At 44.9% G+C, this 16,357-nt stretch overlaps 1 protein-coding gene across 4 annotated transcripts in view; it reads right to left on the reverse strand.

The window, feature by feature from the left end:
• The window catches only part of NINJ2 (ninjurin 2), a 62,943-nt gene extending 46,890 nt beyond the window's left edge, over window positions 1–16,053 (reverse strand). The window contains exons 1-3 of one of the 4 annotated variants that reach the window (XM_080914671.1): window positions 15,918–16,053; window positions 13,333–13,474; window positions 9,389–9,448 (exon numbers count right to left, since the gene is read on the reverse strand). The gene's annotated coding sequence lies outside the window, so the exon portion shown is untranslated. The remainder of the gene's footprint in view (window positions 1–9,388; window positions 9,449–13,332; window positions 13,475–15,917) is intronic. The other 3 variants (XM_080914672.1, XM_080914670.1, XM_080914673.1) reach the window with 3 other exon arrangements.
• Window positions 16,054–16,357: the final 304 nt, after the last annotated feature.

Genomic DNA, 16,357 nt, shown 5'->3' on the forward strand with positions numbered 1-16,357 from the left:
TTGAGGGAAATTTGCCGAGTCGGTCCATTTCACGGATGAAGAAAGTGAGGTTCTGAGAGGTACTTAATATCAGTTTGCAGTATGGGCTGAACCCCAGAGGCTGCCCAGTCACACTGGCAAAGTCTGGGGCTTCTGAGAAATTGCACTGTTAGACCAAGAGCTCAATTGTCTCTCACACCAGACTTTCTGACTCACTTTGCAAAGAAAAAGTGGCCCTTGGCCTCCAGGGAAGCAAAAGGCAAACATACTTGGTTCCCAGGAAGCCTTGAGCGGACGGCAATTGCGAACAGCCTCCTCCATGGCTTGCCTTTAGCCCACTGCATGGACCCAGGAGGCTTCAAAAGGCAGAACTGCCAAAGCCTTAAATAACCTCTCTGCTCCACAAGTGCCCTGCGAAGGTGCGAAAACGCAGCTCTGTGCTTCCAGGCAGAGGCTCTGTGCCTGCACATAAAGGATCTCTCCAAAGGTCACTCTTCCTGACTAGACAGCAAGCCAGATCCCAGCCTCTCAAAGGCCAGGGGCCTCTTGGGACACTTGGTAGGCTGAGTGACACCAAAACAAACAGTCCAGGAGGAAGGGGATTTGTCTACAGACTCTGGATCCCTGGACTGAACTCAGTGAGCATTTATTAAGTGGGGCGTTTGTGCTCAGCCTATACCTGGGGAGGGAACAGAATACATTTAACATCACACACACACACACACACACACACACACACACACACACACACACACACATCACTTCAAAGAGCTTGCTGGGGGGCGGGGGGTTACGGTTCACACTAATCACAGAGAGGAAAGGCAGGAGCTGTGTTAAAGGCCAGAAAAAAACAAGTTACAAAAAGAATTCCAAAACTCAGGCTGGCCCCAAACCGTTCTGAAGAGCCTGGCTGAGAACTCAGTAGTTGGAGGTGGGGAGGAAGATAGGGTCTTCTGGTGGCACCTTTTCCCTCTGCCTCTGTCAGAAGGGAAATTTCTTTTCTTTCTTTTCCTTCCCTTCCCTTTCTTTTCTTTGTTTTTGAAACTGGTCTCTCTAGGTAGCCCTGACTTTTCTAATTTTAGCTGTGTAGACCAGACTAGCCTTGACGTACAGAGGTTCACCTGACTCTGTTCCTTCGTACTGGGATTAAAGGCACCCAGCCAGGAGGGGAACTTTAAAGACTGCTTCACCCTAGAAAATGGAGTGTACTGCATGTCCTCCTAGCCCTTTGCACGGGGTAGTCTCCTGTCAGACAGCTGAGTTCAGTGTGATTCTTGGGCAAAATCATGATTAAGAAAAGCCAGGAATCCCGAGTCCAGACTCCTTTATGAACCATGTGACTTTGTCATTAACCTATGATTGCTTCAATACCCACATCTGTGAAGTGAGGCTAACAGTAATCCTTGACTTGAAGGCTTAGAGGAAGGACTGGGTGAGGTAGATTTAACCCCCAGCTTGGCATTCTCTGCTGTGACAGGGATGTCATTGCTTTGTGCTGCTCTTTGTTGCCAAGGCCTGATGTGGTGTGTGGTTGGTTCTCTCGTCTGACTGACTGTTGATGAGATCAGGCAAGCCTGAATGGCTCTTTTCTTTCTTCAGGTGGACACCTTTCAACTCAGGGGTGGGGGTAGGGTGAGAAAGGACCCGAATGCCCTTTACGTAGCTGTTCTCAAAGTCTATCAGAGGTAGGGAGATAGTCAGGAAGCTAGGTGTCAGTCTGCTTTACTAAGCTTCCTAAGCTAGAACACGGTCTCCTTATCGGGAGAGAAAAACCAGGGATAGCAGCTGTAATCTCAGAACTAGGGGTAAGCAGGAAGACAGATTCAAGGTCATCTTTGGCTACATACCAGCTCCGAGGCCAGCCAAGACTATAAGCCTCTCAGAAAAACAACAACAACAAAAAAGTCATAAGTAATGAGCGAGTGGTGAAGATCTTAAAGGAGAGCCATGGTTCTTACTTGGTTGTAAGAGGAAAGGACCCTCCATTAGAGATCGTGGGGGAGGGTGTCTCTGAATTTAGATGTTCACCAAAAATTGCCTACAGGCAAATAAATAGTGTTCTTTACACAATGGATGCTGTGTTCTTTCAAATGCTCAGGGATGCTGTCATACATGGCGTTGTAGATGAATGCGCAGTAGCTCTTTGCTGGCATGCATTTTTCATGTGTGGATTCTTAGAATGCAGTTACAATTACTTGCAGGAATGGAAGACTGAGTCTGAAATTTAAAGAGGCACTCCAAAGTTTGGCACCCTCTGTATCACAGGAAGGGCACATTCCACCTCTCTTGTGTCCTAATGCCAGCCTCATAAGAGAACATTCCTCCCCGTCAGCTCCGTCCTCCCCTTGACAAACAGCAGTCACTAGCCTAGGCTCCCTGTGGCTCTGAGAACAAAATGGAAGGAAGAGGGGTAAGGTTGAAGACTAGTGTTGTCTGAGCGGAGGACATTCCTATCAGCAAGTTTGAAGTGACCGGGTACGTCACTGTCCTGGTCACAGTTCCCTATCACTCGTGTTTGTGTACCGCACATAGGAAATGGGGAGTAGGAAGATCCACACAGCCCCACCTTTAGCCTAAAAAAAAAAAAAAAAAAAAAAAAAAAAAGTCCTTTTTTATCTTTTCAGGAAGTCACAGCCCCTTTCAAGCCCCAGTAAAGAAAGGGTCTGGGCCCTCATACCAATTCATAGGACACAGCCATACTTAAAACACCATCAGTGGTTCTCACACAGGTCCAGGAGCCACCCTACCCTGCAAGCCTTGTGGCTTCTGTGGTGAGTTTTGGATCCTGAGATAGAAATGTTTGCATTTGAGGAAATGCCTTGACTTCGATGTCCATAGATAGTTACATGAGTTCCAAACATCCCATGGAACCTAGGAGTGTCTCATTTTCTAAATGGCTAGTGCTGGAACCTCAGGTTTTAGGAGTGGCAGGCTGCATGGGTTAAGGTGGAGCCTTACAGGGGTAAGCTGAGCTTCAAGAGGCTAAGGGAGCAAAGAAAGAAGCACAGAAGCAGAGTCTATCAGAAAGTCGGGAGCCCTTTCTGTACTTGCAGTTCTGTATTTGCGGCCTGCAGACTCTCAAGTCCTTGAAATGGAAGCTACTCCCACCTTGGGGTAAGACCCTCGAGCTCCCTCTCCTCTGCCCACACCTGCTTTCACCTCAGATCCTATGTGGAGACACCTTTTCCTAGGCCATCTTCCTGCTGAGAGATTATTTACCGACTTGGACCCAAGCACATCTAACAAGGGACTTAGCTTGTATCCAGCAGGTGTCCCAGGGTGAGTGAGACAGCAGAAAGTCTGAACGGATCAGAGGGAAACCAACAGGTCCACCCAGGGCAGGCAATCTGGGCAAATGGGCAATTTGTCCCAGGCAAGGGAGGCAAATTCCCCAAATACCAGGATGTTGAGCAATAGTCAAAGAATGAAACTCATTGCTATTCCAGCCCTTCCTCTCCCCCACCCTGTACTCTGTGTCCCATCCTTTTCCTCTGCAAAAGCTACTGTGTAAATGACTCATTGTGCCTTCTGAGAGTCCCCTGCTGGCTTCAAGTCCACCTCAGCTTCCACACACCTGAAACCCATGGTTGCTGAGATGTCTTCTCAGCTGTGAAAGCATATGAAGGTTTCCATATGTTCAAGTTGCTCTGCTTAAGTATTTTGTTTTGTTATTTTGATTTTGTTCTTTGGCTCGTGGTGCTGGGGATTGAGCTTAGTGATTTTCCACGCTGGGAAAGTGTGTAACACCTGAATTTCCTCCATCTTGGTTCATCGTTTTTGTTTTGCTATAGTTTCTGCCATAGTTCTAGGTTCTAGGGCCTTGCACATTCCAGGCAAGGACTGTATTACTTAGCTAATTGAGCACCCCAAATTTTAAAATTAATATATCTAACAAATCATTAGGATAAAATGAAACAGGGAAAATATACAAATGAGATTTTTATTCTGTTTTTTAAGGAGATTGCTGTCTACCAAAGACAAGGGATATACAAAACCATGGCACATGGTAGAAATTACTTACATATATGTTTGCCCTGTTACGAGCTTAGTAACTCCACCATGCCACAAGTAACATTCTAGCTGGACATTAGACAATGGCTAAAAGTTGGAGAGGAAACAAGGAAAAGACCTTCCAGGTAGAAAGAAGGCCTGAAAAGAGGCTTAAAAGAAGAGAAGTAGCATCACATTCAAGAAGAGCAGTTATTTCAGTTGACAAGAACCTGAGAGCCGGGCAGTGATGCTGCTCACCTTTAATCCCAGCACTTGGGAGGCAGAAGCAGGCAGATCGCTGAGTTGGAGGCCAGCCTGGTCTATAGAGTTAGTTCCAGGACAGCCAGGGCCGGGGGAAGAACCTGAGAGGAGGGACTGGAACAATGGCAGTAAGAGCACCATCAGGCCTTCCAGAGAGCACGGGTTCAACTCCTAGCAGCCACATAATGGTTCACAACTGTCTGTAACTCCAGGAGATAACACACATTCTTCTGGCTTCTGCAAGGCACCAGGTATGCATATGTACATAGACATGCATGTAGACAAAATACATATCTACCTCCACACATACACATATAAACAAGAACGTGAAGAAATAGAAAGACAGAGGGTGAAACACCAGGGTAGGCACAGCTAGCAGGTGGCTTTGAATGGCAGACTTAAGAGTAAGCTGGGGATCTTGGGAGATGGCTCAATCAGTACAGTGTTTGCTACACCAGCATCAGGACCTGAGTTTTATTCCCAGTACCAACGAAAAGGTCAGGTGCATCCACTGTACTTATAATGCCAGCTCTAGGGGGACACAGACAGGACAGTCCTGGGGAGCCTGTCTACCCATTCAATCTAGCCCAACTGAAGAGCTCAGGGTTCAGTGAGAGACCCTGTCTCCAAGACCAAAGTGGAGAACTGGAGAGATAGTTAGGGTTAAACGCACTTACTGCTCTTCCAGCTTGGCTCCCAGCACTCATGTCAGGAGGTCCACAACCGCCTGAAACTATAGCTCAAGAGGATCTAATGCTTCTCCATGGGCACACGCACTCATGTGTACATATTTACACTCAGACATACACATAATTTTTTTATTTTGCTTTTTCTACACAGGGTTTCTCTATGTAGTCTTAGCTATCCTGAAACTTGCTATGTAGACCAGGCTGGCCCTTGAACTCACAGGGACCTGTCTACCTTTGCCTCTTGAGTGCTGGGATTAAAAGCATATTCCATCATGCCCAGCCAACATACACATAATTAGAAATAATTCAAATGGGACTGGAGAGATGGCTCATCTGTTAAAAGCATTAGATGCTCTTGCACAGGACTAGGGTTCAGCTCCCAGCATCTACATGGTTGTTTACAACTGTCTGTGACTCCAGTTTTGACACCCTCTTGTGACCTCCATGAACTCTGTATGCATGGGGTGCACATACACACATGCAGGTGAACACTGATGCACATAAAATAAAAACAAATTCAATCTTTAGGAAATAATAAAATAAATTATCAAAACCAAACAAACCAAGGTAGAAGAAGACTGAGGAAGACACCCAGTGTTGACCAGACATCTATTGTTGACCTATGACCTCCACATGTGCATGCGTAGATTCATGTATCCAAATACATTCAAGCATATATACTTATGTACAGCAGAAAGAGGAGGGGGAGACAAGTGGGCCTGACTCTTTTAGGGAATTACTTAAAGGCCCATGGTGTGTATGTTTCTGTTTGAGACTGGCCTTGAACTCAGTACCCTCTTCTCTGTGTACTGGAATTGCAGACACGTAGCAGCATGCTGGGTTTTATCACAGACCTCTGAGCCGAGGACATACATGCCGATCATAAGGGCTTGATCCTAGAAAGACTAGATCGTTCTATGGAGCTGAGATTGGAATGATAATAGAAAAGCAACAGGGCTTGGGCGTTGGCTGTTGGAAGGGACCTTGTGGAGGGCAGTCAGTTCTAAGGGGCCTTTTCCAGTGAGCTTCTTCTAGCCAACTAAACTAAAAGGGGCCTTGACCCATGTTCTCAGTGGTCCTCGTAACTGATTCTCCCAGAGAGCAGGGCAGCATAGCTGTGACAAACAGATTTTTGAGATTCCACAAACCAAGGGGATTAAAGGGCAGACAACACTGATGCAAACTCACTGCCCAGGACTTGTTGTATATGAAATGGAACCGCCATACTTTTATTTCTTGGTAAGGGTTAAATGATATAAAATATGCTAAAACACTAGACGGAGGCCAGGAATGAGTACGTGACTAAAACAGTTGGCAAGATAACCATGGCCTCATGATTCATGCTGTAGATATGTGTAGCATGCTTGCCTGGCATGCTTGAAGCCCCGAGTTCCATCTCCAACCCTGAAAACAACCTCCACGGCAACTGTTTCCCTTCTCAGTCACACTGGTACCAACGGGGATACGCAGTCCCAACTAGGCAACTATACACACGAAGGGAAGGGACGGCAGGTGAGTGGTGAAGATTTTCACTGAGCTCAGGCCGCGTCTGTCTGTCCCCAAGAAGAAGGTCTGATGTTTTTTGCTCTGTGTTCTCCTGCTCTCCAGGATGGTTACTCAAAGTTGGCAGACATAATGAGAGATGGATGAGTCTGTCCCAAAAGCAGGATGTGAAGTCCAGCTCCACAAAACGTTTGGTGCTCACTGTCCCAAGTAGGTGTTAATCCAAAGTCACCAAGACCTGGTCCTAACTGGACAATATCCACAGTGCAGCTGTCTTTGCTTAAAGCCTTCCTGATATCTACCCAGCTGCCTTCTGGGTAGCCCTTTTCTAGATCAGTGGTTCCCAACGTTCCTAATGCAGTGACCCTTTAATTAAACAGCTCATGTTGAGGTGACCCTCAAGCATAAAACCATTTTTGTCGCCACTGTAATTTTGCTATGCTATGCCTTCGAATCATAATGTAAATATCTGTGTTTTCTGATGGTCTTAGGTGACCTCTGTGAAAGGGTCATTCAACCCTCAAAGGCATTGAGATCCATAGATTGAGGATCATTGATCCAGATCAAGACCTGGATTTGAGGGGCTGGAAAGGTGGCTCAGCGGTTAAGAGCACTGACTTGCTCTTCCAGAGGTTCTGAGTTCTGTTTCCAGAAACCATATGGTGGCTCATAAACATCTGTAATGGATCCTATGCCCTCCTCGGGTGTGTCTGAAGAGAGTGTCAAAGTTCTTGCATACATAAAATAAATAAGCTTTTTTTTTTTTTTTTAATCTAGGTTTCTAAGGAGGCAGTGGAGGTTAACAGTTACCACACAACAAAGTTTGGAACCTGGTTTCCAAGTTTCATTCCTTTCTTTTCCCAAACCCCTTATTCCCTTAGGATCAGTGCTGGAGACTGAGCCCCAGGCTTTGACAACCCCAGGCTTTCTGTTCTTTTCTGTTCTTTGTCTGTAAGTGAGGAACCCCCAGACAACTTCATTCCCCTGCTTCAGGGCCTTCTAGTCAAGGCATCCATGAATAGGAACTGAGTTTCCTAGGTCCAAAAGCCACCTGCCTATATGTGTGTGTGTGTGTGTGTGTGTGTGTGTAAAATCTCTTTCTATAGCCCAGGCCAACCTTGAACTGGAAGCAATCCTCCTGTCTCAGAGTCCCAAGTGCTGAGATTATAGGCATTCACCATGATGCACAGCTCTGCCTTTGCATTTGTAAATCTCCCAGCACTCCCCTTGTGTCCTTCGATCAAGCAGGTGTTAGTTTTCACTTTTTGAGATTATAATGAATTCTATCTCTGCTTTCTAAATAAAGGGAATAGACAACCAGGAGACTTTGGACCATGGGGCAATTATAAGCTGTGCAGGCAGGGAAGGCCTCAGGAGGAGGTGAGGTTGAGGTGGACTCTGATAGATTTGGGCAGGAGGATTCAGATTACTAAAGCCTAGAATAAGTTACGAGTTCAAGACGGTAGGGAGGCACCACAGGCGTGGCACGTGTCCATGGCTGGTGGCACCCATACCTCAGAGCCTGGGTCCTAAGTACAGGACCAGGAGGACAGGGATAGAGGTGGAACTGTAATTACTGGAACCAACTGTGGGCCCAGAGATGGGAACCCTTGAGCTGCCAGTCTCAGGCAGCAGGGGCACCCTATCCCATCTTTCCTCTGGCTCCTCTTTCATAGCCAGTGCCTGCAGTGAGGCTTCCAGTGAGAAGACTGGCCTCGGCAGACAGGGAACTAGAGACCTCAGATTATGCCAGTGTGTCCGAGGCTGTGTGATCCCTCCACGGCCTGCAGGCCACTAGGCTGAGCTGAGGAACGACTCTGGGTAAAGGGGCTACAGGTTTCCAATCCTCTGACAGGCCTCTAGGCCATGACTTTCCTTTAATAAAGGCCATGGTGGCTGGGTCCCCAGTGCAGCAAAGGAACAACAGCAAAGCACACTGAAGAGGAAAATGGGGTGTTGAATTCTTTCCTCTTTAAAAAAAAAAATAACATTTTTAATGGTGGAAGGATGTATTTGTCCGGCTCCTGAAGTTGAGGCAGGAGGCTCAATAGTTCAAGGCTAGCTTCTACTCCATAGGAAATTGAGGCTAGCTTTGGCTACATAAGACGCTGTCTCAAAAAACTTTATTGAGTTGGCAAGATGGCTCAGTAGGCAAAGCTCTTATTGTAAATGCCTAACAACCTGAGTTTAATCCCGGGAACTCGTATAAAATTAGAAAGAGAGCCCAGCGTGTACACACCCTTAATTCCAACACTTAAGAGGCAGAGCCAAGTGGATCTCTGTGAGTTCAAGTATCAGCACTATATAGTGAGTCTATATATAAGCCCAGGCTAGTCAGGGCTACACAGTGAGACACTGTCTCAGAAAAAAAAAGAAGCAGGAGAGAATCAATACCACAGAATTATCTTATGACATTCACATGTGGGTCAGAGCATACAATACACACACACACACACACACACACACACACACACACACACCTATGCTGTTTTGTCTTTGTGGCTAGGGATAGAACCCAGGGCAAATACTTTGTAACCAACCCCAGCTCCATCCCCTCCTTCTTTGTGTCTATCATCCAAGAATGCCTGTGAGGAGTCCGTCTCCTCTCTCAAAGGGTGGGAGCCAGGACTTCTTTCCCTCTGTGTCTTTTCAGGGCTGCATTTCCAGTGAACAAGAGGCACACAGCAGACTCCTCGCTGTGTCTGGTGAAAATAACCAGTGGAGTAGCTGACAGCATCTCATCTTCCATACAGGCAGGGGAGGACATACACTCATGCAATGCTCATCCAGTGAGGACCGGTTTCTACCGCATCCTGCCTGCTCACGTCTCTACAATAGATCCCTGAAGCAATCCTATGGGGCAGGGCTGCGGCCTTTCCCATTTTACATGGAAGAAAATTTGAGACTAAGGGTTAAGGAACTTGCTGAGCTCACACCACTGGTAAGCAGGTCACACTATTAGTCACCTGAGACTTGAACAAGTGAGAGTGGCGTTGTGATGCTCCTCAGACAGCAGCAGAAGGGTCCTAAGGAAGGAGAGCAGAGACACAGCCTGGAATCCCATCTTCCAGGACCCCAAGACCACCCATCCCTTCCTAAAGAGAGCGGCAAACAACTGAAAGCCAGCTGTGGAGAAAGGGGTCCTCAGCTATAACTAATAACCGGAAGAGTGAGCCACTGCTTGCTCTAAGCTGGAAAGCTGTTTCTAAGTAGGAGCTGAAGAATGAAACCTTCCTGTGATCAACCTCCCTCCCCTACTCCACCCCTGCAGGGCTGGGGTGGCCTTGTAGTGTCAGACTCCCTGGAGAGCTCTAGCTCAACCTTGTGATGCCCTGGCACTGGGAGCCTGGTCCACTGGCCCAAATGTACAGGGGAGGAGGATGGGATAGGTTTTCTGCCTAATGTATAGAAGAAAGAGCTTCTGGAATGTGTGTGAAAATATAAGATGTCTCTGAAACATTTGAAAATCTAAGCCAGGTATGACATCACACACTTAAGAGACAAGTATGACATCACACACTTGTGAGACAGGTATGACATCACACACTTGAGAGACAGGTATGATAGCACACACTTGAGAGACTAGGCAGGAGGATCATAAGTTCAAAGCCATCTTAGGCTGCAAACATGATGTGTCTCAAGAGCAAGCAAACAAAAGTAGATTACCTTTCATAGTGTCTGAGGTAAAACTCAAGGCCTTGGGTTATGGAAGGGAAGGAGGAGCAATGGTTGCAGACTGGAAGGGCTGTGGGGGCAGCCTCCCCACAGACTTGTCTCAGCCTCTGTAACAAGGCCTACTAGCTCCTGTTCTATTTCTAAACCAGCAATTTGGAGATGATAGTGTGTATGTGAATAGCAGAACAGGATGCTCCATGGACAAAAGTTTTGAGAAAAAAACAACCAAAACAATACGAGAGAAAACAAAAAAGCAGAAGACTGCCCCTACACTTCTGCTGGAACATGCTGGGCATGTGCAGGCATCTAGGAGAGTACTCCCCTGAAATAAGAAGTTTAAAAACATGTGTGAGCATGTGTATGTGTGTGTATGCATGTGTGAGTGTGCATGTATATGTGTAAGTGTGTATGTGCACTCGATTGTATGTGTGTGTACGTGAGTGTGTGTATGTGTGTGTGTACGTTTGAGTATATGTATATATGTATAAATGTGTGGGTGTGTATTTATATGTGTGTGTAAGTATGTATCTGTGTGTATATATGTATATGTGTGTGTATATGTCTGTATGTGTGTGTAGGTGTATAAGTGTGTGTGTATATGTATATATGTGTATGAGTGTATACATGTACATGTGTGTATATGTATATGTGTGTATATGTATAGGTATGTATATGTGTATGTGTATATGTGTGTACATGTGTACATGTACATGTATGTATATGTATGTACATGTGTGTACATGTGTATGAGTGTGTATGAGTGTGCCAGTTTCAACTATTCTTATCATTTTAATCATTCAGATTCACAGCCCTCCTTTTTGGTCTTCACTCTAGTTTCAGTCATTAGTGGGAAAAGAAGGTAAAAATGACAATGACAACAACAGAATGAAAATGAAGCACAAAGGGTTTCTAGATATGTTATCTGATACTTGTGAATGACTAAGGGAAATATGGACAGGTGGGGCTCCCTCTGTGCACTTCTCCGTTGGGAACTGAGTTCACAGCATGGCCTTCAAAATGAGAGATTTTTACTTTTTCTGCTTCATGGCTATTCCAGAAAAGACACTGCTGAGAATATAACCAGATCCCAGGAAGCACAGACATGTGGCGAGGATGCTCGAGTTTTAAGGAAGGCCGGCTGAAATAGCAATTTGTGGGTGGAATATTAGCAGGCTGCAGAATTAATCACCAGTTAAAGGGACAGGAGGGAGTGAAGATCGGCTTAAGGCTCAGGATAGGGAAAGGGATTCAGTGCAGACAGACTTCCCTGTGCTCAGAGATTAGTGAGGTCCAGCTGTAGGTGTCTAAAGCACAACCAGAAAAACAAAACAATGACAAAACAAACGAACAAATACTCCAGAGACTGTGTTCAACAAAAGAAGACAGGAGAACAAATCTTCACCTCCTGGTTGGAAACCAAACACGATGGCTAGCTGATGAGCTTGTGTCGAGTGCCCAGACAGGGCTGGGAGGGTGAAAGGGAGCCAGGCCCTGACCACAGTGGAAACAGGCCATCTGCACTCTGCATCCTGGAATGCTCATTGTGGTTGGTGCAGCACCCCAGATTCTGATTCAAGCCCACAAGTGACTTCCTGCCCCCTCTCTCACCTGTGACCCCAAAATATTGACTGGTGAGGCCCCGCATTCCTGTCAGGGAATGAGCAGCCAAAGCCACGGGTATGACTCACAGGTAATTTCAGCTACGGTGGGACGGATGGAGGAAAGCAGAGCGGCAGGCCCTCATGAAGACCTCGCTTGGCTTGGGGGAAGGTGCGTAAGTGGGGAAGAGGCTCCAGGTGGCCTGTAACATCGCCCAATGCTCAGGCACTGTCACCAGCAGAGGTAAATTGCTGTTGATCTACCAAGGGCTTTAGAGAACTTGACCTTTGTGGCAGTGAAGAAATGAAAATTATGATCCTGCCTGTCATGTAGAAGCATGACATGCTGGGGGAAACACCAAACTCAAACCAGAACCAAGCTTGGAAGTGTCATGCCATTAGCGCAAAGGTTTAGTGGGCCACTTGGAAGTTGGATAGGATCTCAGAAATTTTAAATCCATTTTATTCCCTGACAGTAATAGGCTCTAAGAAAAATCTACTGGTCTCACACTGGTCATAAGGCAAAGATCTAGAACTTTCCTTTCCAGAGAAATCCCCTGAGACCCATTTTCCTGTGTTACAATTAATCCTGTGTTCCATGTTGGACCAAACTCTGTAGAACAGTGTCCCATTAAACAAAACTGGTCATGCCTGGGCAGGGTGGTTAAGTGTCTGTAATCTCAGCACGTGGAAGGTAGAGTCAGAGGATCTACCATTTCAGGGCCAGATGAGCTAAGTGAGAGTTACCTTCAAATAAACAAAGCAATCAATCAATCAATCAATCAATCATCTAGGACATTTTAAAAGCTTGCTACTATCTGTTAAGTTGGCATGCATTCTTTTGACTGATTGTTTCTGAATCCTCTGTTTAGCTACACTACGCCTACGCCTGTACGCCAATGCACCCCACACCCATGGAGTTAGACTGGCCACTCTGTTCTCGGACAGCGTACTCATTCTGGCCTTGCTTTAATTCCTAGCATGCTTCCCCTTCACCTCTGAATCGAAATTCCATCTCCAAGTAATTACTCACTCATTCCTTGACATGGATCCTCTCTAAGTAGATGGAAAGTCACCTTGAATTGTATGTCATAATTCTTTACCTACTTTGTGCTCCATAAAGAGTTAATTTATTGCAGTTCTTTTACAAGTCAAAACCTAAACACACAATTAGTCTCTTTCTCATCCCATGGATTTCAACACAGCCTGACACAGGACCTCTGAGTTCAGCAACTCAAGAAAAAGGATTGATTGTACCCAAGACATCAAGAGAATGTGTTCAAAATAGAAGGAAAGGCTTGCTCAACCCTGATATTTTAAATGCCTGTCTGAAAACTGGACACTTGTAAAGTGCTGTGCTCTTCACAGCATTCAAGTTCAAGTCTCCACAACACAAAATTCCTCTGTGTTAGCCCCTTTCTTTACACATGGAAGAACAAGGTGTGGTGAGGACCTATCTATACTTCTCTAGATGGAGTGGAGCAGTCATAAAGTCTAGTGACACAGAACAGAGCTCAGGAATGCTTATATATGAGAAACTGAGTTTAAAAAATAATCTAAAAGATTTACTTTTATTTCAGATATCTTCATGTATATGATGTTTTGCCTGCATATCTATCTATGTCCCAAGTTCATACCTGTCTGTGGAAGCCAAAAGAGGGTATTTGACACTCTTGAACTGGAGTTACAGATGAGCCACCGTGTGGGTGCTGGGAATCAAATCTGGGTCCTCTGGAAGAGTAGCCAGTGCTCTTATCTGCTGAGCTACCTCTCCAGATCCTGATAAATCAATTTTGAGAAGGGTACTAAGATCATTAGACAGGGACATTCTTTTCAATTAACAGTACCAGAAAAAAAAAAGTAAGTAGCTATCCCTTTATATAAAAGAATGAAAATGAACCTAGATGTCATGTTCAAAAGTAAGCACATACTAGAGCAAGGAGCAGACATGCTAGTACACAGTTGTAATCCCAGCACTCAGGAAAGCCAAGGCAGGAAGGTTGGCATGAGTTCAAGGATACTCTGAGCTACATAAGCAGTACCAGGCTAGCTAGGGTTCCCAAGACAACATCTCAAGGACAAATAGTATAAAAACCTACATTAGCGAACTAAAACTATATAGACTTCTGAGAAGAAAATACAATGGGAAGCTAGAGATGGAGTGCTTGTCTAACACAAGTCCTAGGTTCCATCCCAAGCACCATAGAAACAGAATGTGGTGTCATATGCAGGTGGTCCTAATAATTCCTGTGCTCAGATGAACGAGGCAAAAGTTCAAGGTGAAAGGGAGAGAGAGAGAGAGAGAGAAAGAGAGAGAGAGAGAGAGAGAGAAGAAAGAAAGGAGGAGAAATGGAAAAGAAAGGAGAAAAAACAATGGAAACCTCTCCATGCTCTTGTCTTTGGCAGTGATTTGTTTTTTCTAAACTATGATAGCAAATATAATAACAAAAGGAAAGATAAATTAGATTTCATCAAAATTAAAATTTTTGGCTCAGCAGTTGTGGCACACGCTTTTAATCCCAATGCTGGAGAGTCAGGCAGAGGCAGATGGCAGATGGATCTATGAGTTCGAGGCCAGCCTGTTCTACACAGTGAGTTCCAGGGCAGCCAGAGCTACATAGACAGCTATCATGTCTCAAAATAACAAATAAACAAAGAAAATTTTAAAATGTTTGTGTGTGACATTACCGTTAAGAGAATGAATAGACAACTCATAGTTAGAAGAAAGTATCTCTAATCAGATATATGATAAAGGATCAATATTAGAAAATATAAAAGATTTTTTGGATTGGCACCTGTATGAAATTGTAGCAGGCAAGATGCTGACACAGGGGGATGGCAAGTTTTAGACTATCCTGGGCTACAAAGTGATAAAAGAAGGGTGGGAGGAAGAGAGAGAAAAGAAAGTAGCAAGAAAAAAGAAAGAATTCCTGTAACTTAACAAGAGAATGAACTAGAGGCCTGTTTGAGACTTCTGGGCAAGATGCCGCTGTGTGATCTGCTGAAGGAGAAGTATCAAAAAGAAAGAGAGAGAGAGAGAGAGAGAGAGAGAGAGAGAGACAGACAGACAGACAGACAGAGAGACAGAGACAGAGACAGACAGAGACAGACAGACAGACAGACAGACGGAAAGGAAGGAAGAAAACATAATCTCAGGCAGGGCTGTGGTGGTGCTTACCTTTCATCTCAGCTCTCAGGAGGCAGAGGCAAATGGATCTCTGTGAGTTTGAGGTCAGCCAGGTCTACAGAGGGAGTTCCAGGACAGCTAGGGCTACATGGAGAAACTTTTGTTTCAAAAAACAAACAAACAAAGAAAAGAAAAGAAAATCTCTATTCCAAAGGCAGAAAAAGAAGTGCTGCAGACATTTGCAAAAGGAGGGCTAGATCAGCTCCAAAAGTGTAGTGGGACAGATAGCCAAAGCTGGGTAGGAAAGAAGCCAAGACGAACAAAGCTCCTGACAGGGGACAGGAGACAAAGGCGTCCTGTGAAAGCAGTTTGTTTTCCACCTGGGTGGTGCTCAGGGCTGAGCCCCCAAGAGTAGGCTTCTCCTGAAGAAGATCCCTCAACAAAACTAGCAGAGATGAACAAACACCGGAACATAAGGAACCTGAAAAAGTTGACATCCCAAAGAGGTGCTAAGACCTCCAGTACTGACCTCAAAGACACCGAAAGAAGGAAAATGTTAAATGAAGATTTTAAAATGTAGTAGTGAAAAAGACTGGTGACCTACAAGAGGCTACAAACAAGCAGATGAATAAGGAAATCAGTTTCGGTCTTAGAGGGGAAGGCCAGTGCACAGAACAAGTAAGTAGTCAGCAAAAGAAACAAAAAAGTCAGCAAGATGAACGAGAAAGTCAGCAAAGCAAAGAGATAGGATATAAACGTAGAAAAGAAATAGAAAGACACAGTGGGTGAAGTGTAAATAAAATATCCAATAAGAGAAGAAGAAGGAGAAGAAGAAGAGAAAAACAGGGAAACAGAGGACTAGGAAGGAAGGACACCAGATATTAAGGACAAAGCCGAGGAAATACTACATTTGAACAGCAAGAAAGAAACAAAATAGCCAGCCCTAGTGGCGTGGAGCGCTAATCCCAGCTACTTGGAAGCCTCAGGCAGGAGAATCACAAGTTCAAGGCCAGCCTGGGTAATTTAATAAGATTCTGTCTCAAATTTTAAAGTGAGATGAGGGCTGGGGATATAGCTCAACGATAAGGCACTTACCTTGCATGGTCAAGAATGTGGATTCAATTCCCAGTTTCATAAAAACAAACAAACAAACCAAGAAACAAAAAGAAAATCTGTACAGGACTAAAACATCCAAGAACTCTAGGAAACAAACAAGAACCCACACTTAAGATGCTCAGGGTAAGAAGAACAGCTGAGATAAACACTAAAGGTATAAAGAATCTATTTAAGGAAACTGCAACAGACTATTTCCCAACATAGAGAAAGAAATAGACACCCAAACACAAGGAATATTTTGAACCCTAAATAGATATGACCACAGAAGCATCTCTTCATAACATGATACAGCTAAATGTCATAAACACACAGCCTGGTTCAGCAGGTGAACTTATTGCCGGACTTACAACTCTTGAGAACACATACTGAATGGAGTGAATCAGTACCTACAAATTGCCTTCTGATCTCTACACTGTACA

This window comes from Micromys minutus (genome assembly GCF_963924665.1).
Source record: "Micromys minutus genome assembly, chromosome: 3".
Lineage (NCBI taxonomy): Eukaryota > Metazoa > Chordata > Mammalia > Rodentia > Muridae > Micromys > Micromys minutus.